This window comes from Acinonyx jubatus, chromosome A1, assembly GCF_027475565.1.
Source record: "Acinonyx jubatus isolate Ajub_Pintada_27869175 chromosome A1, VMU_Ajub_asm_v1.0, whole genome shotgun sequence".
NCBI classification, from domain to species: Eukaryota; Metazoa; Chordata; class Mammalia; order Carnivora; family Felidae; genus Acinonyx; species Acinonyx jubatus.
In genome coordinates this window covers 143,760,531-143,787,503 of record NC_069380.1, presented here as the reverse complement: position 1 = coordinate 143,787,503, position 26,973 = coordinate 143,760,531, and the positions used below count along the sequence as shown (strand labels likewise).

At 36.1% G+C, this 26,973-nt stretch overlaps 1 protein-coding gene across 16 annotated transcripts in view; it reads right to left on the bottom strand.

The window, feature by feature from the left end:
* Nucleotides 1-26,973, bottom strand: part of ATG10 (autophagy related 10) — a 427,978-nt gene that overhangs the window by 124,610 nt on the left and 276,395 nt on the right. The gene's annotated exons all lie outside the window — the stretch shown is intronic.

Genomic DNA, 26,973 nt, shown 5'->3' with positions numbered 1-26,973 from the left:
CTGGATGGGAAGAACAAATAGTGTTGAAATGTCAATACTACCCAAAGCAATCTACATATTCAATGCAATACCTACCAAAATAGCATCGGCATTCTTCACAGAGATAGAACACACAATCCTAAAATTTGTATGGCACCAGAAAAGACACCGAATAGCCAAAGCAATCCTGAAAAAGAAAACCAAAGCAGGAGGCATCACAATCCCAGACTTCAAGCTGTATTACAAAGTGGTAATCATCAAGATAATATGGTACTAGCACAAGAACAGACACTCGGTTCAATGGAACAGAATAGAGAACCCAGAAATGGACCCACAAATGTATGGCCAACTGATCTTTGACAAAGCAGGAAAGAATATCCAGTGGAATAAAGACAGTCGCTTCAGCAAGTGGTGCTGGGAAAACTGGACAGCGACATGCAGAAAAAATGAACCTGGACCTCTTTTTTACACCATACACAAAAAGAAACTCAAAATGTATGAAAGACCTAAATGTAAGATAGGAAGTCATCAAAATCCTTGAGGAGAAAGCAGACAAAAACCTCTTTGACCTTGGTCACAGCAACTTCTTATTCAACACATCTCCGAAGGCAAGGGAAACAAAAGCAAACATGAACTACTGGGACCTCATCAAAATAAAAAGCTTCTGCACAGCAACAGAAACAATCAGCAAAACTAAAAGGCAACTGAGGGAATGGGAGAAGATATTTGCAAATGACATATCAGATAAAGGGTTAGTATCCAAAATCTATAAAGACCTTATCAAACTCAACACCAAAAAACAAATAATCCACTGAAGAAATGGGCAAAAGACATAAATAGACACTTCTCCAAAGAAGACATCCAGATGGCCAACCGACACATGAAAAGATGCTCAACATCACTCATCATCAGGGAAATACAAATCAAAACCACAATGAGATATCACCTCACACCCATCAGAACATTAACAACTCAGGCAACAACAGATGTTGGCAAGGATGCAGAGAAAGAGGATCTCTTTTGCACTGTTGGTGGGAATGCAAACTGGTGCAGCCACTCTGCAAACAGTATGGAGGTTCTTCAAAAAGTTAAAAATAGAACTCCCGTATAACCCAGCAATTGCAGTACTAGGTATTTATCCAAGGGATACAGGTATGCTGTTTCAAAGGGGTACATGCACCCTAATGTTTATAGCAACACCATCAGCAATAGCCAAACTATGGAAACGTCCAAATGTCCACTGACAGATGAATGGATAAAGAAGATGTGGTATATATATACAATGGGGTAATACCAGCAATCAAAAAAATAAAAAAAGAATTCTTGCCATTTGCAACTATGTGGATAGAACTAGAGGGCATTATGCTAAGCGAAATTAGTCAGTCAGACAAAGACAAATATCATATGACTTCACTCATATGAGGACTTTAAGAGACAAAACAGAGGAGCATAAGGGAAGGGAAGCAAAAATAAAATAAAAACAGGTAGGGGAACAAAAACATAAGAGACTTAAATATGGAGAACAGAGGGTTACTGGAGGGGTTGTGGAAGGGGGGATGGGCTAAATGGGTAAGGGGCATTAAGGAATCTACTCCTGAAATCATTGTTGTACTATATGCTAACTAACTTGGATGTAAATTAAAAAATAAATTAAATAAAAATAAAAATAAAAAGTTGGTGAGGGATGTGGTAAATAGATGTTTATATCCGCAGTTTCTACATTTTATGTGAAGTGGTATAACATTAACTTTAAATAGGTTGCAAAAAGTTAAGGATGTATACTGTAACATAATCTTTCATAAAATAATGCAAAGAGATATCAAAAAAAGTCAACAGATAAAATGGGATTCTAAACATTCATCCAAAAGAAGGCAAGGAAGAAGAAACAGATGATCAACAACGACAACAAAAAAGGAGGGGGTAACAGAAAAAAGTTAGATTTAATCAATCATATTATCATGTTAAATATTAATGCACTAAACAATTCAATTTAAAAGCAGAGATTATCTGAATGGATTTTTTTAAAAAAGGTAGTCTTTGCCAACAAGAGAAAACTAAGTAGGTTGAAAAAGATCATATGAACAATAAACAGGAAGTCTGCTGTAGATATATAGTACATATATTAATTCAGATAAAAGATACGCTAAGTTAAAGACAATGACAAAGAGGGATACTTTATATTGATGAATCTATTTTTCAGACAGACATCACTCATAAATGTATATGTACCTAATAACAATTCTTTGACAGGATTAAAAGGAGAAATAGAGAAACAATCATAGTTAGAAACCTTAGCTCTTGTTTCTCAGCAACTGATAGAAAAACTAAACAAAAATTTAGTCAAGATATAAAAGTTTATTTAACTTACATTTATAGAATCATATACCCCCATAAGAGCAAAACATCAATTATTTTTAAGTACACACAGTACATTGACCATAATAGGCCATATGCTTGGCCATGGAAGAAATCTCAATAAATCTAAAAGGACTGAAATCATAGAGTAACTCTGACCACAATGAAATTAAATTAGGAATCACTGACGATGAGATATTTAGGAAAACCCCAAATATTTCAAATTAAACAACACATTTCTAAATAATCCATGGGTCAAATTAAAACATCAGAAAGGTTATTATAAAATATTTCATACTTAAAAATACGACAAAATAATATCTGTGGAATGCAGCTAAATCAGTGCTTAGAGGAAAAACTGTAGCTTTTGTAGCTTAAAAAAGAAGAAAGGTCTAAAATCAGTGACCTAAGTTTCAACATTTAGAAGAGCAAGTAAATCCCAAGCAAATAAAAGGAAGGAAATAACAAAGATCAGAGCAAAATCAGCAAAATAGCAAACAGAGAAACCGGAGAAAAAATAAGGCAAAAATTAATTCTTTGAAAAGATTGATAAAATTGATATACTTCTAGAGAGACTGATCCAGAAAAACACAATAAAAACAATCAAAACCACAAATTAAAAAGCAGTTATCACTAAAGATCCTAAAGACATTAAAAGGATAATAAGAAAATGTTATGAACAACTGTATATCAAAAATTTTATAATCAGATAAAATGGATAATATACATAAAAGAGCTGTTACCAAAGTTCACTTAAAAAATAATACTTTATCTAAAGAGCTCTACATCTTTATACAAACTGGCCATCATTTAAAATCTCACAAAGGAGAGGTGCCTGGGTGGGTCAGTCGGTTAAGCATCCGACTTCAGCTCAGATCATGATCTCGCGGTTTGTGAGTTTGAGCCCCGCCTCAGGCTCTGTGCTGACAGCCTGGAGCCTGGAGCCTTCTTTGGATTCTGTATCTCCTCTCTCTGCCCCTCCCCTGCTCACGCTCTGTCTCTGTGTCCCTCAATAATAAATAAATATTTAAAAAAATTAAAAATAAAATAAAATCTCACAAAGGAATTCTTTATATTTTCTTAAATATGTATATTGATTGTGTAATTACCCCATAATAAGAATTTTGGATTATAAAAATATATATGAGAATGATCCTTAAGAGAGAAGAGACTAGCCTGAGACAAAGAAGGAAATTCCTGACTCTTAGGCATAAATTTTATATAGTCATTATTATTTTCCTTTTTTTTTTTCTTTAGCCTCAAGTAAGCTACATTTGCTGGAATCTCTGGGCATTTTGCCCATTTTAGCTTTTTTTTTTTCTCATCTGTTCAATATTTTTCTGCGTATATTGTGACTAATACTTTTAAATGAAAATTTAGCATTACTTCTTCATTTTTATGCCCCCTTACAAACTAGAATTATGACTGAGATTAAAAGAGGGCATTAAGAAAGAACCATTTTCTGCACAGTCCACATATATTTTATGTAAAGGACACATCAAAGTTGAACACTCAAAAGCAATTTACTTAATTAGCTTAATTAGTAATGACTGTGCTGAAATCAAGTGTATCAGTTCAAGAAACCCTGTACAGCATAATAGGTTTCAATAACAAAAAAATTTTAATTACAGGTTATTAATTCCTATACCCTACTCTAATTTCAATCCTCATTAGATGGCTTCAACTTTTGTTCTCACCAAAATAAATCCCAAAATTCAAATAGTAACATTCTTATTGATAATACTTTCTACAAACATGCCAAAAAATTTATCTGCTGGATATACTAAAAAACATCCATGAGTATAAAGGGAATAAAACAAGAATTAGATAGTTTATTTTTAACCCAACCATTTCCTTTCATTTTAACAAGTGATTTGGGTTGGATTAGGTTCTACAAGCTCCACCTCCAACTTCTAAGTATAAAAAGCAGTCTCCATAAATCAAGCAAAGATATCCAAAGGAAACTTGGTGTAATTCACAGCTTTGCAAAAGGCCCACTCTATGCTTCAGGTTTAACTGTGAGCAGACAAATTAGAAAATGTGTGAAGAGGGCATTTGTGTTCTATGTCACTCTCTCAGTGGCTCCTGTTGGCAGGAACACAGTACTGAAGTAATCTACAACCACGTTAGGAATTTCCAAGATCTCTCCCCTGCCAAGTTACAATTCCTTTTACCAAGCTGAAGAATTATCTATTAAAGAACTGGGGGCATGACCTCTTCAGGAAAAGTGCTCAGGAAAAGGTATAACCCTTACTCTTAGGTCCATGTTAGGGTTATTGAACTCTATTTTGCTGAATGCAATTTTATCATTTCACTCATTTAACAAATATTTTGAAGACTTGTGAGCATAGTTCATAAGATTTTCAAACAAATTCAGGGTAATAAATATGGATCTTCCTACCAGAAATACTGTAACCTTTTAAACCTAAATGGGCAGATAACACTTACACTCTCAAGCCTGGCTCAGGCCACTTGACCTCCATACAATCTTACTGACTCTTGTCCTAAATCTTGACTGAGTTTCAGTCATTTCTCTCAGCCAAGTACTTAGTTTTTTGTTCAGCCATGGGAGATAAAAATGTTGCCTAGAAAAGAGTATACTATCAACAAAGAGTGAAATTTGTTAGAAGAAAGAGGTGGGACTAATAAAAACAAAACAAAGAGAAAATGTGAAAGCAAAGATTCCCTTTCATCTCTTTTATCCACCACCAAAATCATCCTCCATCAAGAGACCCTGGCAAAGGTGATTAGATGAATTCCCCTTAATTGAGTCATTTCCATCATATTCAAGATTTGCCTAAATTGAAAACACAAATACTCTTTCTACACTTTTCCCAAACCTAAGTCCTAGATATGTATTTAGTTATTTTGTGACTATTTTGTGACTTTTTCCTCATGCCTCAGCTTTTTCCACAGGCTCCAAAAGTTCCTGCTGGGCTAATGTTCCCTGGGAAGACTGCGGCATTGAATACGTTCCCACAACCTGGCCAAAAAACATCAGTGGATCCAACCTGACTACCAATTATCCAGGTTAGCTTCTACTATATAAAACAACTAATGGAGAATCACTAGGCTCTAGATTTTGTGTAAATTGCAATGAGTCAAACATTTCTGAAACATTAGGTAATTTCTAAGTCTTGTCAACAATCAATCTTTCCACCTAAACTTACTGATCATCTAGTGGGTGCACACTACAATCCTGGTGGAGTCTATTTACAAGGAAATCTGTCATACTACAGGAGTAGCAGCCCCTCCAATCTATGAATTCAGAGCTATCAAACAGCTCTTCATGAGGACACACACACACACACACACACACACACAACACACACACACACACACACACACACACACACACAATAAGCAGTAAATTCCTGAAGCCAAATAATTCAAGTGTTTCTGTTTCCAAGGAATTTTTTTTTCTTTTTCTTTTTTGGTCTGTTAGTTCTCTCTGACTACTTGAATGTTAAGGGACTATTCTATTGTAAAATAATTGTTTTTCCAAAGAAAATCATGGGAATAAAATAGTGATCTTTATTGTTTAAAAAAAGTCACAGTAACTCAGAAAGCCTTACAAATCAAAGAATCACAGCAACCCCATTCTACCACACACTGTAGTATATGCACAAACATTATAATAATATTCTTATGCATTAACAATAATTTATAATGGCTAAAAATTCATTTGTCTTTTAATTGCTTTAAAAGTATTATCACAATTGAAAAGTAAAATTTATTCAAGTGAAAGGAGCACTGGTCCATGAAAATTTGAAGAGAAAATTAGTTTAGGACATATATTTCATCTAAAATAGAAAGCTCCTTCCAAATTTTGGTCTTCTCTTCTTGCAGTTTATAGTCAGGTGACAATCTTAAGGCTTTATTAACTGAACAATACCAGTATTGAAGGAATTTTATTTGAATTTCATATGCATAACGTAGCTCAAAGTCTCCACAATTTAGAGTCAGTAATATGATTATCAATTAAAGAGTTCAGACCTGAATTCTAAGGCGAAACAAAAGATAGAATACTTTAGGAATCCATGGCCTTCCTAGAACTCTTCGAGGGATTCAAATTTCACTAATACTGCATCCCAAGACATATGCCTCCTTGAAACTCTCCCCTCTCTTCCCTTTAATGATAACCCTACCCCCTGACTTTTCTCCTAAAACTATGGACATCCTTCTCACTTGCTTTAGTTAACTCTTTTTTTCTCTACTTATATTTTAAATATTTCTTTCCCCCAGATTTCTGTCTCCAAACATTAGTATGCTTCACTTTACTTACTCTTTCTATTAATCTCAAACATTCCATGACTTCAGGTTTTTTTATATCCAGATATGAATCTCCTACCAAGATCACTCTTTTGAAGTTTAGATAAATGCACATCTCCAACTGGATGTCCCATGGCATCTCAGTTCAGTGTGTCCAAAATACAACCCATTATCTTTTCACTGAAACTGCTCATCCTCATATCTTTCATGTCTTAGTTAAAGGTGTTAAAATTCATCTACAAGCATGTCTGGCATTCAGAAGAATTTAAATTTGAAAATAAAAATTTACTGAATTCATGAAACTGGTCAGCTGGTCAACAACTATTAATTGAGTCTATTACTATAACCAGGCACTATGCCAGGTGCTGGGGAATATAGATATAAGCATGAAAGACAAAGTCCCTGCCCTCATGGAGATTAGTCTAATGGAGAAAACAGCCATTAAATAATTACAAGTATAATTAATTTTTTCCATTAATTATACTTGTAATTACAAGGAAAAAAATAACCTGTCCAATCACCCAAAGCAGAAAACTCAAAAATTTCTTCAATAGTTTTCTTTCCTTCAAATTCAATTTCTAATTAGTACCCAGATCTTATTAGTTCCCTCCCTGAAATCCATCTGATTTATACCTTGCTCTCCACCATTACTATCTTGCTCAATTCAAGCTTCATCATCTCTTTCCTTTAACTGGTCTCCCTGACTGCAACCTCTCCTCTTTCTGTTCTAGTAATGACACTGTTATCTTTACACATTATAACTATGATGGTGTCACAATCCTCCTGAAAACCATTTATGGGTCCTATTTAGCATGAAGATTAAAGCCCCAGATCCGTGGTTTTCGTGATTCTCAATGTCCAGCCTTCATCTGCCTTTCCAAACTTATTACATCTTTCTCAATCCCTCATACCCTGGTCTCTAGCCATATCGCACCTACATTCTCTCAGAACTTCTTTTTCAAATACTCAATCTGTGAAAAATAAAATCGGCTGGAAGACACTGGATTCCTGCCTTTAGAATCCTGGCAAAATCATATGAGTAAAATTCCCTTTTCTTGATGCAAGAGGTCAAGGAGGGAGATAGTTACCAAAAGTCATGTACTTTGAGAGTACCAGGCCAGATTAAGAGTAGACAGCTCAGTGGGGCACCTGGGTGGCTCAGTCAGTTGAGCACCGGACTCTTGACATCAGCTCAGGTCATGATCTCATGGTTTCATGATTTTGAGCCCTGCACCGGGCTCTGCGCTGACAGGGTGGAGGCTGCTTGGGATTCTCTCTCTCCCTCACTCTTTACCCCTCCCCCACTCATGCTGACTCAGTCTCTCTCAAAATAAATAAATAGCCTTAAAAAAAAAAGACTCAAAGCTCAAAGTCAGGTCAGTTATCTAAAATGAATATGATGTCAACCAGGATATGAACAATAAAACCAGACTGGACAGACATCAAACATTGTAGAAGAAAAAGTATCTAAGGCAGACAATGGGAAAATGAAACCAAAAGTAGTAAGTTCAAAGCCAAAGGTAGATGACATCAATGGATTTTGTAAAATCTGATTCACACAGTTGCCAATATTAGTATTGGCAATTTATTTTTTTAATGTTTATTTATTTTGAGAAGAGAGCACACACACACGTGAGCAGGGCGGGGGGTGGGGGTAGGCAGAGAGACGGGGAGAGAGAGAATAGGCTCTGCAGTCACCAACTGCGAGACTGTGGGGCTCGACCTCACCAAACACAAGATCATGACCTGAGCCGAAATCAAGAGTGGGACACTTAACCGACTGGACCCCCCAGGCACCGCACTATTGGCAATTTGTTCTTCAAGATTCCTCTCCATGAAAACCATCTGTCACCCAACCCCATTCTGTTCCCTAGCTAATCCTTTTCTCCACAAGGCTCCCAGATTCCTTTGTATTTGCTGCCATTATGACAATCAGCACACTCGATCACAATTACTTGCTTACAGGTCTGTTAACTCAGGTAAAATATTAGCAACATGAGGGAAGGGGCTATGTTTTATTCATCCTTTCATCCTCAATGGGAAGACACAGTAAGTTTGTTAAATTAATGAATAAATATAATGAAGTTATTAGTGAACAAATAAATGAGTACAGTAGTCCTAATTTAATGGTACCTAATAAGTACAAATATCTATTAAACTTAGAAATTGACTTTAGAAGCTTGTTGCTCTTGATTATAGAATAGTGTGGATAGAGGAGAGAAAAAATACTTTTTCTTGACTTTAACTAAAGAATTCAGAAGTGAGACTCAAAAAGAAATGTTCACATAACTCAAGAAAGGTGCAAGTAAATACAGTTAGAAAATTATCACAATGTCAATATGAAGTGCAAGAAAGGTGCAAGTAAATACAGTTAGAAAATTATCACAATGTCAATACGCTGCCGTTCAATAATGCCTTGTTTTGCTTTGCTTTTAAATAGTTATATCCTAGTGAGGCAATGATATAACACACATTCCACTCACTGGTTTATTCCTAAGCATTAATGGCTTAGTTGCTGAAGCCACCCTCCCCCTCAACATTCCTGGCATGAAATATAAAACACAAACACTTGCAATACACATATAAAATGTATACACTGTGGCTATTCATTTACTGATAAGAGAAATCCTTGCTTACCATTAGCCCTGAGACTAGAAGCATAAGTGTAAATACAATTCATAAATTATATTTCATAAAACAAATTTTATTTTATAAATAAATAAAATTATTCTTCTCTACTTTAACCAATAACCAATTTTAACCAAATATCTGCATCACTTGAATAATCATAACTACTATTTACTTATCTCAAAATCTTCTTGCAAACATACACAACTGAAATTTTATAATCTTTATGGCACATAATTCAATGCCAACTACCCTTTAGAAATGCAATATGAATTTGATAATACTTAGAAATAAATGGGTTGGATTAGATGACCTCAACAGTACCTTCTAGATAGATTCCATATTATTTTTTTAAATTTTTTTAATGTTTATTTATTTTAGAGACAGAGCGAGCACAAGCCAGGGAGGGGAAGAGAGAGCCAGAGACAGAATCTGAAGCAGGCTGCAGGCTCTGAGCTGTCAGCACAGAGCCCGACGTGGGGCTCAAAACCATGAACCGTGAGATCATGACCTGAGCCAAAGTCGGACACTTAACCGACTGAGCCACCCAGGCACCCCTGATGGATTCCATACTATTACAATTATTTTATATTAAATAAATAGAGACTATCAGGTAGAGCGGAACAGGCATTTTACAATCAAGAATATCAATCTGGCTATATGCCAAGTTAGCAAACCTGCCTTTAAACTACACAGCCGTGTACCAGCAAGAATTATCAGTCAGCACCCTTACTTTTTGTACATGTTATGCTCTCAGTCTTTTGCCTGGTCCCATCTTGTACCCATTCCAAGTCTCTTAGGGAGTCTGACCTTGCTTATTCCTCTCCTGGATCTGCAACTGCTACTGCTCCTCTGATGTCCCTCCCAAACTAGTGTCTGTACTTGGCCTTCAGATCTGGATCCAGTAACATCCCAACCTGATCCAATTTGCCATGAAAGACTCTACCCTCTCCTGATCTATGTGACCAGCTCTATGACTAAATTTGGCCTTACCTACCCAAGAGGGAAATGTGCAAGATAACTTGTCAAGGGTCACAGAGTAGGTGGGATGGAGAACCATGTATCTAAAATATGATGCAGTGTGATGTAATAGAAAATCAATAGAACTCAGAGCTGAAGGACAGATTTGAATCCTTACTCTGCCTTTAATGGCTGAGGACATGAACCTGGACAAAATGTTGAACTATATGACATACAAAGAGTTCTCCCTATTCAATACAACTTACTATGAAAACTTTTTATCATATACAAAAGTATAAAACCAGTAAAATGTCCTTGAGCCATCTGTAGAACTATGAACACTGGCCAATCTTGTCTCATCTACTCCCCCAACAATACTTTTTTCCCCTAAAGCAAACTCTAGGTCTCATTGTTTATCTGAAAATTTCATTTTTGTATATTAATAACACAAATCAATTGTTATTATCAAATCTAACAAAGTTAACACTAATTCCATAAAATCACCTAATGCCAAGCTACGTTTAAATTTCCTAAATTGACAACAAAACTAAAAGGCAGCCTATGGAATGGGAGAAGATATTTGTAAATGACATATCAGATAAAGGGTTAGTATCCAAAATCGATAAAGAACTTACCAAACTCAACACCCTCCAAAAAAAAAATAATATAGTGAAGAAATAAGCAGAAGACATGAATAGACATTTTTGCAAAGAAGACATTCAGATGGCTAATAGACACATGAAAAGATGTTCAACATCACTTATCATCAGAGAAATGCAAATCAAAACTACGATGAGATACCAGCTCACACCTGTCAGGACGGCTAAAATTAACAACACGAGAAAAAAGAGGTGTTGGCAAGGATGTGGAGAAAGGGGAATCCTCTTGTACTGTTGGTGAGAATGTAAACTGGTGCAGCCACTCTGGAAAACAGTGTGGAGCTTCCTCAAGAAACTAAAAAATAGAACTACCCTACAACCCAGCAATTGCACTACTCGGTATTTACCCAAAGGATAAAAAATATACATTCAAAGGGATACATGCACCCCAATGTTTATAGCAGCATTATCAACAATAGCCAAACTATGGAAAGAGCCAAAGTGTCCACTGACTGATAAATGAATAAAGAAGATGTGTTATATATATATAATGGAGTATTACTCAGCGATCCAAAAGAATGAAATCTTGCCATTGCAATGATGTGGATGGAGCTAGAGTGTGTTATGCTAAGTGAAATAAGTCAGTCAGAGAAAGATAAATACCATATGATGTCACTAATATGTGGAATTTAAGAAACAAAACAGATAAACATTTGGGAGGGGGGAAGAAAAAAAGAGAAAGGGAAACAAACCATAAAAGACTTTTAAAATATTTTTTAATGTTTATTTATTTTGGGGAGAGAGAGAGAGAGAGAGAGAGAGAGAGAGAGAGAGAGAGAGAGAGACAAAGCACAAATGTGGGAGGGGCAGAGAGAAATGGAGACAGAATCCAGAGCAGACTTTAGGCTTGAACTGTCAGCACAGAGCCTGACGCAGGGCTCGAACCCATGAGCCACGAGATCATGACCTGAGCCAAAGTCGGACGCCAAACCACTGAGCCACCTAGGAATCCCTAGAGACTCTTAAAGACAGAAGACAAACAGCATTGATGGAGGGAGGCGGGTAGGGGATGGGCTAGATAAGTGATGGGTATTAGGAAAGCACTTGTTATGATGAGCAACGGGTGTTGTTTGTAAGTGATGAATCACTGAATTCTACTGCTGAAACCAATATTGCACTGTTTGTTAACTAACTAGAACTTAAATAAAAATTTAAAAAAAATTCCTAGATTGAACACCAAAAATGCAAACAATTCAATTAAAAAATGGTCAGGGGGCCTGAACATTTTTCCAAAGATGGCCAACAGACATGAAAAGGTATTCAACATCATTAATCATCAGGGAAATGCAAATCAAAACCACAATGAGACACCACTTTACACCTGTCAGAATGGCTAAAATAAAAAAGACAAGAAATAACAAGTGTTGGTGAGATGTGGAGAAAAAAGAGCCCTTATACACTATTAGTGGGAATGTAAACTGGTATTGCCTCTGTGAAAATAGTATGGAGGTTCCTCAAAAAATTAAAAAATAGAAATACCACATGATATAATAATTACACTGCTGGGTATTTATCCCCCCAAAAATGAAAACACACATTTGAAAAGATAAATGTATTCCCATGTTTATTGCAGCATTATTTATGATAGCCAAGACAAGGAAATAACCCAAGTGTCCATCAATAGACAAATGGATAAGAAAGATGTTAGGCACACGTGCGTGCGCACACGTGCACGCGCGCGCGCACACACACACACACACAGACACACTGGCATATTAGACAGCCATACAAAAGGATGAGATCGTGCTAGGTACAATAACAAGGATGAACCTAAAGGGTATTATGCTAAGTGAAATAAGTCAGCCTGAAGAAGACAAATACTGTATAATTTCATCCATATGTGGAATCTAATAAAACAAATAAACAAACAAACAAAAAGCAGAATTAGATTGATGGTTACCAGAGAGGAGGGGGTTAGTGGGCAAAATGGATGCAGGGGAGAGGGAGATACAGATTTCCACTTTCCAAATGAATAAGTAACAGGAATAAAAGGTACAGCATAGGGTATACATCAATGACACTGTAATAGGCTTATGTGGTGATAGATGGTAGCTACAACTGAGGCAGGCACAGCACAATGTATGAACTTGTCAAATTGCTATGTTGTACACCTGAAACTAATGCAATATTGTGTATCAACCATAGTCAATTTAAAAATGAAATCATGGATTGTCTAAAACTTTTCTTTTAAATTTTTCATAGTTTGTTTTTCCTAAATAGGATCCAACTAAGAGCTACACATTCTATAACATTTTCTATTAGACAGTAAGGGAGAAAGCCTCTAACAGGCATTAACTTGACTTGTTAAATCTGTGATTTGTTATGAAATTGAGGACTTCACTCATCAAAAATCTCTAGATCTATGCTGTTCAAAATAATAGCACTAGCTACCCGTGGTTACTTAAATCAACTAAAATCATGTAATATTAAAAATTCAGTTTCTCAGTCATACTAGCCACATTTCAAGTGCTCAATAGCCACATGTAGCTAGTAGCTACCATACTGAATGACCAAGCTACAGAATATTTCCCCCATTAGTAAGTGAATAGTCATATGATATCCATTTTACATCACTGCAGGAAATTTGATTGGGTTATGCTGCACTAGTATCTGAAGAGAAGACATACCTATGCACCAATCATACTTTCACTTCACAGAACTTAGAAAACAAGTCTCAATATAAACCTAATGTGCAGAATTATTGAGGGCTCATTAGAGTCATTTAAGACCAACTAGACCATTTCTGGTCCAGGGTCCTTAGATGTGGCTTCTCAAAAAGACTGACCACCACAAAATAACCTACAATTGGGCTATGCCTCCAAAGTTTACTTGTAACTTCTTTTGAACTTTAAATTATTTTGTTCAGGTTCCAGGCTACTGTTAAAATCTCAATTAACTCAAAACATGGTTGGGACACCTGGGTGGTGCAGTTAAATGTCTGATTCTTGGTTACTAGTCAGGTCGTGATGTTGCAGTTCGTGGGATTGAGCCCCATGTGGGGCTCTGCACTGACAGCACAAAGCCTGCTTGGAATTCTCTCTCTCTCTCTCTCTCTCTCTCTCCTTCTCCTCCTCCTCCTCCTCCTCCCCTACTTGCTTGTGCACTCTCTTTCTCTCAAAATAAAAAAAATCAACTTTAAAAAATGGTTGAGGGGCACCTGGGTGGCTCAGTGGGTTGGGCATCCGCCTTCAGCTGAGGTCATGATCTCACGGTCCGTGGGTTCAAGCCCCGCGTCAGGCTCTGTGCTGATAGCTCACAGCCTGGAGCCTGCTTCGGATTCTGTGTGTCCCTCTCTCTCTCTCTGTCCTTCCCCCACTCATGCTCTCTCACTCTCTGTCTCTCAAAAATAAATGTTAAATTTTTATTTTTAATGGCTTAAATTTTATACAAAGAACAGGAGGAAAAAAACTATTATTGGTTGCTATTGTGGACTAGCCTGGAAACCTAATAATTGTGTATAATGTAACTTCAGTTTGTAAAAGTGCCCTGCAAGGGGGAGAAAAGACAGTGTCATTGGAAACATGTATCCCTCTCCTTTCTCCCCTTCTTCCACAGTGAAAAAGTAGAAACAAGGAAAGCAGAATGTTGGAAGACGTTTTATTTGGGAAAAGCCCTCCCCAGGCTGAGGTAAAATGGCTTGTCATATACATGGGATATATGTAAGTTAGGCATTATAAATAACAATCACAATTTCTAACAAAGGTAATCCCTTATAATTTATTTAAACTAAGGAATATAAAGGCTTTGCCTGATTATTCCCTCCTACACCACAGTCTCAAAAGAAAATTTCTTATTATGTAGGGTTAGTATAGGCCTTTCAAATCTTAAAAAAGATAGAAATCTTAGACTAAAAAGATTACTAGATTTGACTATACTTTTTCAATTATCTATGCCAGAGGTGCCTGGATGGCTGAGTCCGTTAAGCGTCTTACTTCAGCCCAGGTCAAGATCTCATGGTTTATGAGTTCGAGCCCCATGTCGGGCTCTGTGCTGACAGCTCAGGGCCTGGAGCCTGCTTCGGATTCTGTGTCTTCCTCTCTTTCTCTGCCCCTCCCCACTCACACTCTGTCTCTCTGTCTCTCTGAAAAATAAAATAAACATCAAAATAAATTTTAAATTATCTATGCCAAAAAAACATTGCAAACCAAGTTAAAATACAAAACCCAGGCAAAATATTTGTGACGTACACAACAAAGTGCTAACTAACATCCTTAGCAAATAAAGAATCTCAAACCAGCCACAAGTGAGTACCTTCATAGCAAAATGGATGAAGAACAAGAATAAGCAATTTATAAAGCAAAAAATACAAATGGCTAAAAAAACAGAAAAATTTTCTAACTTCACTGATAAACCAAGAAATACAATGAAAAACAAAGAGATACTTCTTTTTCCTATTGAACACACAAAAAGAAAAACTTGATTTTAATTGGTAATCTCTAGCACTCACTAGAAGAGAGAGAGCTGCTAGAGAGAGCAGAACTACTGGCACCTCTAAGGTACAACTAGTGTCTTTCTCAGCCCCTAAGAGAGTATAATACACTTGGAAGTAAGTCTTCACCCCAGTAAAAATGCAAAATCCATCACATCAATGTAAAGCATCATTCTCAATAGTTATGGTGGAGAATTTTATTAAGGGAAGGGGCATGAAAAACTTAAAAACTTTACTTTTTATGTAATATTACTTTATCTCTATTATATTTCACATTAAGGCACTTGAAAGCCCTTTTAGTCTGCTAGTCGGCATCTTCTCTGCAATGCTTCTTGGCACTGACTCATTAAGTATTCTTCATCTGATTCAAGGCAAAATATGCTTCTGATCAAATATGCACTCACATGCTCTTTGGCAAGCTACAAACCAAATTAGAAAAATCATAAATCTGGTGCTAAATGTTCTGGAGGGATGGTATATGCTATACCTTCCTTATCAGAAAAGCACACATATGGATTGCAATATGTCAACAAACCCCGTCTGTGACTTTTCTCACTCCTAATTTTAAAAATCATAGATCAATAAAATAAACTATATTACTATATTTGGATTAATAACTAACAAACCTAACTCCTTACTTCTCAAATGGAAATCATTCAAAATTACTTTGAAAGACACTTGAAATGTACTTGAAATGTACATTTCAATAACTAGATCTGCATAAAAGTTAAAAATAAATACATTTGATATCCCAATTTTAATATCACTAACCACTTATACATATGGTTCTCCAAAGAAAGTTTGCTGTTAAATAGTCTATAAAATCATTCTATCACTGTGAATATGCCCTTTCATTTAAGAAAACCTTCAGTTTCCCAATTTACATCAATAAAAGAACATAACAAAAATGAACATCACTAACCTTTAACCATATATGCAAATGTGCATTTTCATGCCAGTTTTGTCATGCCAGTTTCATTTCACATGAAAATCATTTTAAAGGTTTTTCAATAATTAAAGCATTAGTGTCCAATAAACCATGTACATGGTAAACAAAATTCTTTGCAATTCATAAGGAATCAGGCAGGGTCTAAAAATACAATTCTGTAAATGATCATCTGGTAAAATGAACAAAGACTGAATTTTGCAAAATGAGACTTAGGTATATACTTATACTGCAAAAGAATGAATCTTTCAATTAAAAAATAAAATGCATTAATCAAAATTCTGCAAATAAGACTATCAAAAATTACTTTAAAAATATATATAATAATCTATGATCATTAAAGTGTCTATACAAAAGATGCTAAAACCTCTCAAATATATTTCATAAAATAATGGTTATCATCAATTTTAGAAAACTCATTACAATTATCATTCAGTAAATATTCACTTCAGGACCTCTACATGCAAAGTTCTGAGCTATGCACCATGAAGAGCAGAGAGATGGTAAGACATCTTTCTGGGACTTGCCCAGGAGAAAACAATCTAACAGTAAGGATAAGACATAAATATCCTAGACCCATGGAATTCACAGCTCAAGAGAGATGTTCAAGTTTATTTAACCCAATATATGTAACTACTCATGAAAAATCTTGTGTTCCAAACAGGAAAATTTCTTTCTGATTTGTTAAAAGTTCACTTTATGCCTACATAAAATAATCAGAAGCCTTCTCTTCTCTTGAATCAATTATTCCACATACCCTTTACATGCTTACCTTTTATTATGTTGATTTTATCTTGAACAAAACACACATACACATACAGCAAATATTTATCATCCATTATTTGTTGTGAATATTTTACCTGCTACAATTTTTCCTTTAACCTTATTCATATTTTGCTATTGTTTTTTGTTTTGTTTTGTTTTCTCTTTTTGATGCAGGAAAATCTACAGATCATTTCTTCATGGTTTCTATCTTGAGGCCATTCTTAGAAAAATTACAGTGTCACCAGTGTTTTCATCTACTAGTTATATGGGTTCATTTAAAAACTGTGTAACTATTCAGTCCATCTGGGGCTTTATTCTCAGGCATACTGTGATATAAAGGGTTCAATTTAATTATTTTCCACATGCTTATAACATTAACACTGAATAGAAGATAACAAAAATGTTTTTTAAGGGAAAGAGAAAAGAGAAGAAAAGAAACAATGAGAATCATGTCCAAAAACAAGAACAATTAAGCTAGCATCAGATTTCTCCACAGCAACTTTCGACAACAGAGGACAAGTGACCAGTGTTTGCAGAGTTCTGAAGAAAAGAAATTATGTCCCAAGAGCAGTCTGCCTAACCAAGATGACTACACAGGATAAATACAACAAAAGACATTCTCAACATGAAACAGCCACCACTGAGACCTTCATAAAGAATTCTGCTTAAAGGGGTGGCTCAGTTGGTTGAGCGTCCAAGTCTTGATTTTGGCTCAGGTCATGATCTCACAGTTCATGGGTTTGAGCCCCATGTCGGGATATGCACTGACAGCATGGAGCCTGCTTGAGATTCTCTGTCTCCCTCTCTCTCTGCCCCTGCCCCACTCTCTCTCTTTCAAAAATAAATAAAATATTTAAACAATTTTAATATAATTTATTGTCAAGTTAGCTAACATACAATGTATACAGTGTGCTCTTGGCTTCAGGAATAGATTCCCATGATTCCTCACTTACATACAACACCCAGTGCTCATCCCAAAAAGTGCCCTCCTCAATACCTATCACCCATTTTCCCCTCTCCCAGCCTCCCCATCAACCCTGTTTGTTCTCTGTATTTAAGAGTCTCTAAATGGTTTGCCTCCCTCTCTGTTTGAAACTACTTTTCCCCCTTCCTTTCCCACATCGTCTTCTGTTAAGTTTCTCAACTTCCACACATGAGTGAAAACATGATATCTTTCTCTGACTTATTTCTCTTAGCATAATACCCTCCATTTCCATCCAAGTTGTTGCAAATGGCAAGATTTTATTCTTTCTCATTGCCAAGTAGTATTCCATTGTATATATAAACCACATCCTCTTTATCCATTCATGAGTTGGTGGACATTTGGGCTCTTTCCATAATTTGCCTATTGTTCATAGCACTGCTATAAACATCAGGGTACATGTGCTCCTATGAATCAGCACTCACTCCTATATAACCTTGGGTAAATTTCTAGTAATGCTATTGCTGGGTCATAGGGTACTTTTATTTTTAATTTTCTGAGGAACCTCCACACTGTTTTCCAGAGTGTCTGCACCAGTTTGCATTCCCACCAACAGTGCAAGTGGGTGTCCATTTCTCCACATCTTTACCACATCTGTTGTTGCCTGAGTTGTAAATTTTAGCCATTCTGACCTGTGTGGTGTGGTATCTCACTGTGGTTTTGATTTGTATTCCCCTGATGATGAGTCATGAGTATCTTTTCATGTATCTGTTGGCCATCTGGATGTCTTCTTTGGAAAAGTGTCGATTCATGTCTTCTGCCCATTTCTTCATTAGATTATTTTCTTTTTGGATGTTGAGTTTGGTAAATTCTTTATAGATTTTGGATACTAACCCCTTATCCGATATGTCATTTGCAAATATCTTCTCCCATTCCATCAGTTGCCTTTTAGTTTTGCTGATTGTTTCCTTTGCAGTGCAGAAGCTTTTTATCTTGATGAGGTCTCAATAGTTCATTTTTGCTTTTATTTCCCTTGCCTTCAGAGATGTGTCAAGTAAGAAGTTGCTGTGGCTAAGGTCAAAGAGGTTGTGGCCTGTTTTCTCCTCTAGGGTTTTAATGGTTTCCTGTCTCACATTTAGGTCTTTCATCCATTTTGAGTTTATTTTTGTGTATGGTGTAAGAAAGTGGTCTAGTTTCATTCTTCTGCATGTTGCTGTCCAGTTCTCCCAGCATCATTTGCTAGAGACTGTCTTTATTCCATTGGATACTCTTTCCTGCTTTCTCAATGATTAGTAGATCATACATTTGTGGGTCTGATTCTGGGTTCTCTATTCTATTCCATTGGTCTATGTGTCTGGTTTTGTGCCAATACCATACTATCTTGATGATTACAGCTTGGTAGTAGAGGCTAAAGTCTAGACTAAAAAAATTTTTTTATTAAAAAATTTTTTAATAATTCTAATAACAGAAACTAAAATATAAATCAAATGTAAAATTCAAGGGTTAAAACGTCAAGGAAAAAAAATCATAGTGAGTACTGAATTCTAGTTAATTATATTCCAGTTAAATACAGAACTAGAATTAAACAACTATAAACCTTAATTACAAAACAGAAGGTAAATGTTATAAAGCTCAAATAAGTAAAAATAATGTGTAACAACCAAAAATAGGGAGAGGACAGGAAGGTAGAGTATATATGCACATCTTTCAAAACAGATCACATATAAAGTCTAAACAGAAATTTGCATCTTAAAATCATGGCTCTAACCTCATGTATCCATAATCTCTTTACAGATATTCCAAAATATATACTACCTCTTACAGTGAAGTACATATTTGGAAGTTCAACAATTATTTAAGTACTTTTAGTATCCTTTCTTTTTTATAAATTAAAGTGAAAATACATTGAATCCTTTTTATTTACAGTAACAGACATAGTATGATCAACAGATCAATGGGTTACCCCTTTTTTTTTAAGATTTTAGTTTTAAATAATGCCTATACCCAACATGAAACTTGAATTCAACAGATCAATGGAAAGGAAAGAAAAAGGGAAGGACGAGGAAGCAGAGAGGGAGGAAACTGTATTTCTCGCTATCTAATGTATTATGGTGGGTATCTGAGGGGTGATTTTTGAATTTCTTCTTTGTATTTTAATTTTTTATAATGAACTTACATCATTATACAAGGATAACAGTGATTTTTTTCCCTGTTATAAAAAATCAAACTAAAAGTAGACATAAAATAAAGACAAATAACCAAGATTACAAGGGTATTACAATCTTCTGGAAGCTACAAAATTGTGTTTGATACATAAACAACAAACCTGGATATCAAGATTATAGTTCATACATTTGAGCCAAGAACCTCTCAGATTTTTTAACTTCTTATATACAGAGTTGTGAGGTAGAAGTCCACTTTATGGGGTGCCTACGTGGCTCAGTCAGTTAAGCCTCGGACTCTTGATTTGGGCTCAGGTCATGATCCCAGGGTCATGGGATCAAGCCCTGCATGGGGCTCAGCATTGAACATGGAGCCTGCTTGGGATTCTCTCTCTCTCTCTCTCTAGGCCCCTCCCTAGCCTCAAATTAAAAAAAAAGTTTTTTTAATCCTTTGTATTTTAGGACACTACTAAAGCTCTGTGCATATTTAGGAAGCCTGATCACCTGAGTAAACAAACCCAGTGACCTCTGCTCAGTCCCATCTCCAACCGTCCTCTGCAACAGTGGACTCTGCAAAGACACCCTCCTTTACATTCTGGACAGTGCCTTGCACACAGCAGCCACACAAACATTGTTAAGTGACGAACGGGGCATTCTCCTGACTGCTCTGATCTTTGTCAGTGTCTCTGCAGGCTTCTGCCCACACTTCTTTCTCTCCTTGCCCGCCTACACAGAGGCGTCCCCCAAGGGTGGCTCTCACTTCACTCCTCTTCTCAGTCTAGTTTCCCTGAATTATCGCATCCACTCTCAAACTCTAGGTCTGGCTCCTCTTCTGAGCTCCAAAACTAAAATGGGAAGTTTGTGCTAGACATCTCGACAAAGATGCTGTCCAGCATCCTGAATTTGACACGCTGAGGTTGAATTACCTTTCACCCACCCGCCCCTCCCCCTGTCTATCTCTCATCCCATTGCCAACCAGCGTCTCCCCTTAAGTCTCAAATGGGGGCAGTGGCAGCATATTCAGCTTCCTGGTCACAGAGAATGAGAACCTGGCGGCTGTTTTCAACCCGTCCTTGTCCTGTGTCCACTCCTTTTATACCTCCATAATGTCTCTCACACACATTCCATCCTTCCTGCCCACACTGACATCATCTAACAAAAGCAGCACCCTATGATGAAAACACTACCAGGTCTGGACTCAAAAGACATCGCATTTGAGTACAAGCTTTGCCCTGAATTTGCTTTGAGACCTTGTATACACTGACTAACATATTTTTAGTACAAATCTTTAAATCACAGGATAACTCTGAAATATCAAGTTATCTCCAACCTTAGGAACAGTAGTATTGTATATACTATATGTGTGTGAATACACACACACATATATACATAGATGGCTATAGAAACACATGTGCACACACACAAACATGTATGATATCTATACAAACACATGAAAAGCATTATTATTATCTAAGCTGGTATAATATCTCATCTGATCTTGCACAAAAATGTTCAGTTTTAATCTCGGTTCTCCAGGCAACCTTTTACCCTGAATGAAGGATTATTTTATTAAAACATCATTTGCTTCCTTTTAATGGTCTGAAATTTGTTCTCCTTTGCCAAAAGAATAAAACCAAAACTCTTTATATAGATTTCATAGTGCTCCTTTATCTGACCCCACCTTAGCTTTCTGACCTTATCTCCCAGTACACCCCCTCTATCACCCATGTTCTATCAAGACACAACACTATAACTTCCTTTCCCCAAATACACCCTGCGTTTATACTGTTCCCTCCAGTCTAGAATTTCCATTTTAGGAAACCTCTCCTTCAAGGTCCAATTCAGATATCACCTTCTCAATAATATCTCCACAGATCTTCATCAAGATAAGTGGCCCATATTTTTAACCTTGTAAATAGAAAGATCTTTATAATTCTCTCTTCAACTAGGTTATAAATTCCTGAAGGACCGAGACTATGGCATATTCGCCTTTGACTCCGTTGCTTGTCGAGTCTAATACAGTTTATTATGCATTTAATGAACGTGTGTAGAATGGAAATGCACAAATAAGGCTCCTTTAAGTCTTTTAAATTCAAAGAATTAGAAGCATGTAGAAAGTTAAAACTATATTATATAGTGAAAATGTATAATCAGTAAATGATTAGGTGTACATATCTTTTTTAATGAAAATGGTGAAAAAATTTTAAAAATACATCATTAAAGCTTCAAGCTAAACAAAAAGATTGTTTGGTGCTCCCTCTGCTGGCTTTGCAGCAAGCTAAGAATATTGAACAATAACACTACAAAGAAGTAAACACAGATTCAGCTCATCTGCTCCCAGTATATACCTCCTACAAATAACCACAGTTGAAATTTTTAATTGAGTTCATTTGGAAATAACCCTATCTGCCAAAAAGTTGGTCTAAGAAAATTGTTTAAAAAGAGACCAAACCGATCTTATGATTTGAGTGGTAATAATTACTGCCAGAATTCCTGTTCATACCTTTGTTTTTTAACTAAACAACCTACTTTATGTATAAGAAATTTTCAAATTTAGCTGAAACTACTGAGAAACAAAGTAATTAATATATAGTGTTTAAGAACCGATGAGGAGCATAAAAGGTTAAATTCTCCCTGTGTTTCTAAACAGAGTTATTCTGAGTACCCTGAAGGCATTTAATTCCAAAACAGGAAGCCACATAGAGGAACACTTGGTTACACTAATGTTATGCAGATCTTTTGGAACATACTTTTCTAAACACTTGCTGAAAGAACCTTTTCTATACTGCACGCTATCACATGAAGTTGGAGAAGGGTCCCACGGATACTGTAGTGCACATACTGCTCAAATTGCCCTTTGTTACTTCTCTGTTTTCCTCCACTTTTCTTACTTTAAATGGTCTCCTGCTTGCTCATAGAAAGAGCGGTAAGAAAATCAGGTTGGGGTCAAGGCATGTTTATTCACATACCACAGTTCTGTTGTTTTGGCATATACGTGGCATAAGAGCTATGATACGGCTTATGGCGGTCAACTGTTTTAAAAAATGATTTAGAACTGGTGTCCCAGAAAGATTAACCTGAAACTAGCAGAGACATCTCTGCTAAAGGCTAGTGTCTTTTCTAATAAATTCGTGTTTCCTGTGCTTAAGGTTACTATAAAATCTCTTTAATCTAAAACATGTTAAATGAGACCTTACCCTTGTCGTTGAACAAAGGATAATAGTAAACCATAGGTGAGGGACACAGCAGTGGATTTATGTAATTGAGTCGCATCGATGCTGGAGCTACCTCTGTTACAAAGCAAGCCACTTAACATGGTAGGCTCCATTTCCCTACCTTTCAAGTAAGGGTTAGACTACTAGTGACCAGAAAGATACTACTTGTGATTCTGTGACTAAACAAATGAACTAGATCCTAGGTCCACTTTAAATTACAGGTATAAGGCAGAAAAAAAAAAAAAAAGCTGAGTGCATTTTTCATATGCCATTTGATCTCACACACCATTTCAATGCCATCCATGTTTAAAAATAGCTCTTTTTCTTAGTTTCTATCCTAGTTTATATTCAGTTATGTTTTAAAGAAAGTAAATGATCACTGAGCAATTATCCTTCTGTGTTGGAAATTAAGGTTTCATGCACATTCTTGATTATCCATAAAAGTGAAATGAAGTTAATATTAAAAGCAGCAATATTAAAAGTCTAGTCAGAAGAAGCCCAATAGAAAAAAATAGTCAATATATTTCGATCTGCTTATACTTACTTTCAATGAATTTATGAAAATATTTATTCCATTCATAACATTTAGGCAGTAAGAATTTTGTTGAAATCAGCTATGAGAATGTCAAAATAGTATTTTTAAGCTATTCCACAGAGATTGGAAATTATTTTTCCTTAAGAAATCTCCATGTGAACAAGAACAAGGGTTTTAGCCATGACAGTGTACTACTGACAGCATTCTTGTGCTGGGTTACACAACATTTACCCCCACCCTCACTGGGATTGCAGAGATAAGAGACTGGTTGGTGAGTGGGTACCATCCTGTTAGTGCCTCAGGACAACAGCAGCCAGGCCTAGAGGAAGAAGCAGAAGGTCAGAGCACAGAGGATATTCCCAGGCTCACTGTGACTCTGTCATCCAGTGCATGGCAAGTTCTAAAATGCTGAGCTGCTGTCTTTTGAGCAGGGCTGTCAAATCATTAGATTTGTTTTTGGAAATTCAGCTCATGAATATGTCCTCTAATGTTCAGAGGGCATCCCTGCTAAAATGTACAATTACATATAAGGCTATAGCAAAGAAACCCTTACAACCCAAAAGATTTATCAGCAATTCATCATACGGTGATTTATTTCACTTTAAATTATTGAATGCTCTATTCAGAAATGATACAACAAGGTTTCAGAGCTGTAAATTAGCTGGCAGTTAGACAATATCTTAAAAAGCATTCTGAAGTGTAGAAGAAAAATATTCAGAATATGTGATTCATTTTCATTTAACATAATATATATTCAATGTTGAATGAACAGAGGAAACATGATGTGGTTTGTTGTAAACTGGAAACAGTAATATCCAATAAACGTTACGCTTCTTTCATTCCTTATGGTAATCCATTTACCCTATTAGCCAATAGCAGTGCAGTAAACTATTGAACAACTTGTGAACATTTCTGTAGAGAAAATTTCATTCCTGAACGAAATTACTGACATTTTCTGCAGAGAAAATGTCAAGGAAGGCCATTTATCAGGCTCCAGCTGTGTTGATGTCATTATGTGCAAGTGTGTGACATCAAACACTGATATTATAAGGTGTTCATCATAATAATTCAGCCCCTTCTAGACTCCATGGACGCAGTATAAACTGATAACAATCAACTCATGTTATGTCACATTTATTTCATAACACCTACATCAATAAATACTACATATTTTGAAATAAAAATACATATAAACAAATATAACTTTATATCCTAAATGTTTTTCCTATGGAAAATAATAACAAAAGATTTTATTAATGATGATTCACTATAATTTCACATAGAACTTCAGTGATAAAACTTAAGTTCTATCTCCCGTTTAAGACCAGCAGGCCTCTAAAAGTATACTTCCTTAGACTCTTGCTTAAAAGTGAATTTAACGGGCGCCTGGGTGGCTCGGTCGGTTAAGCGTCCGACTTTGGCTCGGGTGATGATCTCACAGTTCGTGGGTTCGAGCCCCACTTTGGGCTCTGTGCTGACAGCTCAGAGCCTGGAGCCTGCTTCGGATTCTTTGCCTCCCTCTCTCTGACCCTCCCCTGCTCGCTGTCTTTCTGTGAAGAGTAAATAGACATTAAAAAAAAAAAAGTGAATTTAAGAAAATAAGGGTGTTTAAGAAAAAAAATCAGTTGTTGTTTTTTTTTTTTTTTAAGTAGGCTCCAAGCCCAATGTGGGGCTTGAACTCACAACCCTGGGATCAAAGAGTTGGAGGCTCTACCAACTGAGCCACCCAGGCATCCCCAAAACTATTAGTTTTAAATTGTAACTCTATTCTATTGCCTTTAGCTAATCTCAATATGGCAGCCAAAACTAGTAGAGTAACTGGTTAATTTACATCACTATTTAGTTTGACTGCAAAATCAAATGTTAAATCAGTTTCCTGAATATTATACAGCAAAACAGGTTACTTTCATTTAATTTTTTATATTGATATTTTGTAAATGTACAAAGTTAGATCCAAAACCAATAGAAAATATTTTAGTATTATCTAAAAACATGTTGCTGAACAAAATAAGACAGATACAATATGCACTATGTGATATATTTATATAATGTTAAGAAAAAAGAGACAAGGGCACCAGGCTGTCTCAGTCAGTGGAGCATGAGACTCATGACCTCAGAGTTGTAAGTTTAGGTCCCATGTTGGGTGTAAAGACTATGTAAAAATAAAATCCTTAGAAGAACAAACAAACAAACAAAAGAGGCAAAATGAGTCTAGTGTAGAAGTCAGATTAGTGTAACGATTAGACAGCAAGTACTGACTGAAAGTGTCAAGAGGGGGGTCCTGTGTTCTGTTTCTTTATCTGGGTATTGGATACATAGGTATCATCACTTTGTGATGAACACTCATTGAGCTTTAAACAAAACAAACTAAAACCTGTAGGCAGAAGCAATTGGGGAGTCACTGAAGTCCACCCCAGGCATACATACATGCACTGTAGTTTAGTATGGATGTCTAAAAGAAAGATGAATCTTTTAGGAGGGAAGCAGGACAAGAGAGACAAGCTGAGGAACGGACCTATTAACAAGCCACAGATATGTGGTAGAAAAAGAAAAAGAAAGGGGCAGGCACATTTATGTAAGACTCAATCCCAATCCCCTAAACACAGCATGCGATAGATAAACTGAGAGGTTCATGGAATAAGGGCTGGGACTATGGACTCAATGGGGTCCCTGTTATATTAGGACCTCATTTTAGAATGCACAGGGAATCATACTTGTTGATCTCCATGTACCAGATACTGTGCTGAAAGGTTTACAAAGAAATTATGTTACCATTTACTAGACCAAGGATACAGAAAGAGCTCAGAAGATGTTTACTAAATTTAATTGCCATAATCCTTACATAACAGATATTATTATCCTTGTCTGCAGATAAAGAACTTGAGGCCTGATGAGTTAGTTATTTGTGCAAGCTTTTAGAAAAAACAGGTGGTGGAAAAGCTCCGTCCTTTTTTCTTTGGGAGGAGTTGGGAAGAAACAAGGAAAGTGGCAAAAGTAACCGACCCTTCCATTTTAATTTGATCTTTCTCCCTGCAAAACAAGTCATGATCTTTAGAAGGCATGGTGCAAGTCAGTTCAACACAGTGCCTATCATATGAGTTAAGGATTTCATCTGGGGATCAAATTAGGATCCCTCAAATGAAAAG